Below are 5,000 nucleotides of genomic sequence, written 5' to 3'. Positions count from 1 at the left end.
TCCCTCTCGCCACGGTCCTCCGTCGCTACGGGCCTGGCACCCTCTGCGGGAAAACGGCCCCGTTCAAGACGAACTTGGACAGGAGCGACCGCGACGAGAAAGCGGAACCTCCCGAACACCACATCTCCCGCCGCCTGAACAACGGCGGGATTCAGTGCTGGGCTTCTTTCCTGTTCGCTCGCCGCTACTAAGGAAATCCTAGTTAGTTTCTTTTCCTCCGCTTACTAATATGCTTAAATTCGGCGGGTGATCCTCCCTGATCTGAGGCCAACGATAAAAAAATGAGGCAGACGCGATATCCGTCAGCGTTACGACGACGCAACCGTCCCGGAGGAACGACGACGGCGTCGATGCGCTCTTCGGACGTCGAGTCCGCCTACTGTGTGTATTGCGCGAAGATCGCGACGATATTAAATCACTCACGACACATAACACGGTGCGTGCGTACACACACGCTCAACCCTCTCTATACATACACCGCCATGCGGCAAAAGTATTTCGAAGAGTCGAGCGCGCCGCTAGCGTATATGTGCGCGATATGAGATATTTCGCATATCATGCACTGTCCGCAGGCGGCACACCGCCGGTCGTTCGACAACGTTTGTGTAAACGTCGTCGCATGATCATCATCACAATCGACACGTGTGTGGTTCATCGTTGATATTTAAACGGACATTGGGACGAGGACTATTAGTCGACGTCACAATGAACCGTCATGTGCGCCCCCGTAAGGGCGCAATGTGGCATTTGTATTTTATACAGCCGGCCCCTCAGACAGGAGTGGTCCTGGATGTGTCTCCACGGACCGCAATGTGCGTTCGAAATGTCGATGTTCAAATGTGTCCTGCAGTTCACACTATGACGCGCAGTTAACTGCGTTCTTCATCGACCCGCGAGCCAAGTGATCCACCGTCCAGGGTAATAGTTTTTACACCACTACCGCATGGATAATATTGTGTGTGTTAAATGTTACAAGTTACAAATGTTACATATGTATGTACATACATATATTATGTTTGTGGTATAACGATACACGACACACGATACAAGCGCGCCTACCGCAACAATGACGCTCTCGCGTGTTCTCGTTATGTGCGTTCGATTGACGAGCGCTCTCGTCGAGGTATCAACTCGTGGTAGCGGATTTGTATACCAGTCTACGTTGAAGTTACGACGAGCGCGACGCGAGATACGTTCGTCGGGTGGCGGCGCGAGATGCGCCACCCACCGTCGAACAGAGTCTCTTTTTTGAGTTTTGGGTGTTTAGGATATATAAATATTATCATCACCATCATCGTCCATCATCGTTCATCGTGTGTGTTGTGTGTGCACAACGACAACAAAAACAGCGCGACGACAACAACGACAACACGTTAATGATCCTTCCGCAGGTTCCCCTACGGAAACCTTGTTACGACTTTTACTTCCTCTAAATGATCAAGTTTGGTCAACTTCCCAGCAACGCCGACGGCCGTGAAGCCACCGCGTGTCGGTCCGAAGACCTCACTAAATCATTCAATCGGTAGTAGCGACGGGCGGTGTGTACAAAGGGCAGGGACGTAATCAACGCGAGCTTATGACTCGCGCTTACTAGGAATTCCTCGTTTATGGGGGATAATTGCAAACCCCAATCCCCAGCACGAAGGAGTTTCAGCGGGTTGCCCGGGCCTCTAGGCCAGGGAGAACATGCTGATTCCTTCAGTGTAGCGCGCGTGCGGCCCAGGACATCTAAGGGCATCACAGACCTGTTATTGCTCAATCTCGTGCGGCTCGAAGCCGCCGGTCCCTCTAAGAAGAATTTTAATACGTCGCCAGTGAGTTGCGTGACGGAGCCACGCACACCTAAATGACGACGCCTATTTAGCAGGCTAGAGTCTCGTTCGTTACCGGAATTAACCAGACAAATCGCTCCACCAACTAAGAACGGCCATGCACCACCACCCACCGAATCAAGAAAGAGCTGTTAATCTGTCAATCCTTCCGGTGTCCGGGCCTGGTGAGATTTCCCGTGTTGAGTCAAATTAAGCCGCAGGCTCCACTCCTGGTGGTGCCCTTCCGTCAATTCCTTTAAGTTTCAGCTTTGCAACCATACTCCCCCCGGAGTCCAAAATCTTTGGTTTCCCGGAAGCTGCCCGCCGAGCCATTGTAGTAACGTCGGCGGATCGCTAGATGACATATTTACGGTTAGAACTAGGGCGGTATCTAATCGCCTTCGAACCTCTAACTTTCGTTCTTGATTGATGAAAACACCTTTGGCAAATGCTTTCGCTGATGTTCGTCTTGCGACGATCCAAGAATTTCACCTCTAACGTCGCAATACGAATGCCCCCAGTTATCCCTATTAATCATTACCTCGGAGTTCTGAAAACCAACAAAATAGAACCGAGATCATATTCTATTATTCCATGCACGAAATATTCAAGCAGCATTTTGAGCCCGCTTTGAGCACTCTAATTTGTTCAAAGTAAAATTGTCGGCCCACCTCGACACTCACCGAAGAGCACCGCGATAGGATTTTGATATTGAACCGGCGTATTACCGCCGGCTCACCGACGATATGCTCCGCAGACGTGTCAGTATCACCGCGGATGCGGTGCACCGACAGCGCGGCGCACAAATGCAACTACGAGCTTTTTAACCGCAACAATTTTAGTATACGCTATTGGAGCTGGAATTACCGCGGCTGCTGGCACCAGACTTGCCCTCCAATTGTTCCTCGTTAAAATATTTAAAGTGTACTCATTCCGATTACGAGGCCTCGTAAGAGTCCCGTATCGTTATTTTTCGTCACTACCTCCCCGTGCCGGGAGTGGGTAATTTGCGCGCCTGCTGCCTTCCTTGGATGTGGTAGCCGTTTCTCAGGCTCCCTCTCCGGAATCGAACCCTGATTCCCCGTTACCCGTGACAACCATGGTAGTCGCAGAAACTACCATCGAAAGTTGATAAGGCAGACATTTGAAAGATGCGTCGCCGGTACTGGACCATGCGATCGGCAAAAGTTATCCAGATTCATCAAAATTAACGACTTCAGACGCGGGGCCCTCCGTCGATTGGTTTTGATCTAATAAAAGCACTCATCCCATCACTGGTCAGAGTTCTGATTGCATGTATTAGCTCTAGAATTACCACAGTTATCCAAGTAACTGAGTAAGATCTAAGGAACCAAAACTGATATATTGAGCCATTCGCGGTATCGCCTTAATACGGCTTGCACTGAGACATGCATGGCTTAATCTTTGAGACAAGCATATAACTACTGGCAGGATCAACCAGGGAGCTATCGAATAGAACACGCGCTCGTAGCGCGCACTCCGTCGATCCCGCGCGTCGACGATCCTAGATCACGCCGACGCGTTACGGGCGAGCTCTGTAAAACGTACACACAACACGCACATGTAAATAAATATTTATATGTAGTGTTGTGCGCACATAGAGAGTTTGGGGTCGCCGACGGGCGAACGTTTGAAACGGTTGTATCTCAAACACGTCAAACGTCCGCTGCCCGCCTGCATTTTCAGGACACACTGACGTGGCCCCAATTGGGAACGTTCGTACCGAGACGCGTTCACATTTTATTTAAAAAAACGTTTAACACAATACGGATGTGAAACAATCACGATTCCGCCCGGTGTCTATAGAGTAATGCCTCGCTAGATAGAGGTGTAAGTATAATTTTTCTCGGGACCGCTTCGATTCTATACGGACTCGTGCATACACAACGGTCCGTCGGCCCACACAGTTAAAGAGATTCATCTATCTCTCTCGTTTTATCCGAGAGAATACGAGAGACGACGAACGACGACGACGACGACGACGACGATAGTCGAGTCGTCCTGTCTGTCTGTAACGACGCGACTTTATTACATATATACATAGGTAGCAAAGTCTAGCGTCGTCTCTTTCTCGTACTCTCTATTATCGAACAAACGAGAGTGATGATAAATATTTATGATAGAGCGGACAACGAATAAGAACGCGTTGTCGCCCTAGCCTGCACAGCGGCGGCGCACGAACGAACGAACGAACGAACGAACGAACGAACGAATGCACACTCACGGACGGTACACGAACGAGAGTCGAGAGAGTGTTTTCTTATAGCAAAGATTTTATTCGTCGCGTCGAAAACACTCCGCCGCGGTCAAGCACATACATCACTCTCTACTCGTGATAATCGTACAACTACTTCGTGTGTGCACATATGTTGCTGTGTAGAGTAGAAACACACATGACAACACTAGCACACAGTCCAATTCGTAGACGATTATAACACATAACACATATATATGCACACCGTTTTTTTTTGTTTTCTTTCGGGGTGCATATATATGTGTTTTTCGTGATGATGCGCGCCCGCCGCCCGTCAACAACACAGAGTCGAGTCGCCGAAGTGAGACAACAAACGACGGAGACTGACTCTATGTTGTGAAACAGCTCTATCTCGCGCTCGCACTCGCCGCCGATCGTCGTTTGTCGTGAAACAAATGACGATCGCACCGCTGTACACATATGTCAAATCGTAGAGTCTGTGTCGTCGGGTTTGCGCGTTTCGCCGTGTGTGTGTACATAATAATATACATATGTGTGTTCGACGAGCAGGATTTTGTTTTTGTCCTGTCGATGACACAATTACCCAGACCTCCGACGCCTCACCCCTCACCCCCCCCCAGGCCAAGAGGGGAGGGGGGAGCGGGGGGGGGGGGGGCTTAATTTGCTGAATATAGGAGGGTTTTTTCAGTAGTCGGATCGGCAGGGTATTATTACAGTGATAGCGGGTAGACGGGGAGGGAGAGGGGGAGCAAAGGGGTTCAAGGGGGCGGTGGGTGATTAAGGGGAGGGGAGGGGGGAGGGTAGAGGTAGTGCTATGGTGCGTCATTGTGTGATCGTATATTGATTGCAGGAGGGGGTGCATGCGAGCACCCCCCCCCCCTCCCCGGTCTTATCACCCCCCCCCCCCTCCCCCTCCCCCGTCGCCGTTCCCCTTCGTACCACAGTCCCAAAAA

General features: G+C 50.4%; 3 non-coding genes across 3 annotated transcripts in view; all 3 read right to left on the bottom strand.

Annotated features, from left to right (window-relative positions):
• The window catches only part of LOC142986918 (large subunit ribosomal RNA), a 3,926-nt gene extending 3,656 nt beyond the window's left edge, over positions 1-270 (bottom strand). The window contains exon 1 of the ribosomal RNA XR_012960445.1: positions 1-270. This exon is cut by the window's left edge and continues 3,656 nt beyond it. This is a non-coding gene — a ribosomal RNA (large subunit ribosomal RNA).
• Positions 271-764: 494 nt separating this feature from the next.
• On the bottom strand, positions 765-921 carry LOC142986940 (5.8S ribosomal RNA). Its single transcript, XR_012960466.1, has one exon. It is a non-coding gene; the product is annotated as a 5.8S ribosomal RNA (ribosomal RNA).
• A 453-nt stretch (positions 922-1,374) lies between these two features.
• LOC142986956 (small subunit ribosomal RNA) lies at positions 1,375-3,276 on the bottom strand. The gene has a single exon (XR_012960481.1). It is a non-coding gene; the product is annotated as a small subunit ribosomal RNA (ribosomal RNA).
• Positions 3,277-5,000: the final 1,724 nt, after the last annotated feature.

The sequence above is a fragment of the Anticarsia gemmatalis genome, unplaced genomic scaffold (assembly GCF_050436995.1).
Source record: "Anticarsia gemmatalis isolate Benzon Research Colony breed Stoneville strain unplaced genomic scaffold, ilAntGemm2 primary ctg00000049.1, whole genome shotgun sequence".
Taxonomy (NCBI): domain Eukaryota; kingdom Metazoa; phylum Arthropoda; class Insecta; order Lepidoptera; family Erebidae; genus Anticarsia; species Anticarsia gemmatalis.
The sequence above is the reverse complement of the archived record's forward strand: the minus strand, read 5'-3'. Positions and strand labels throughout refer to the sequence as shown.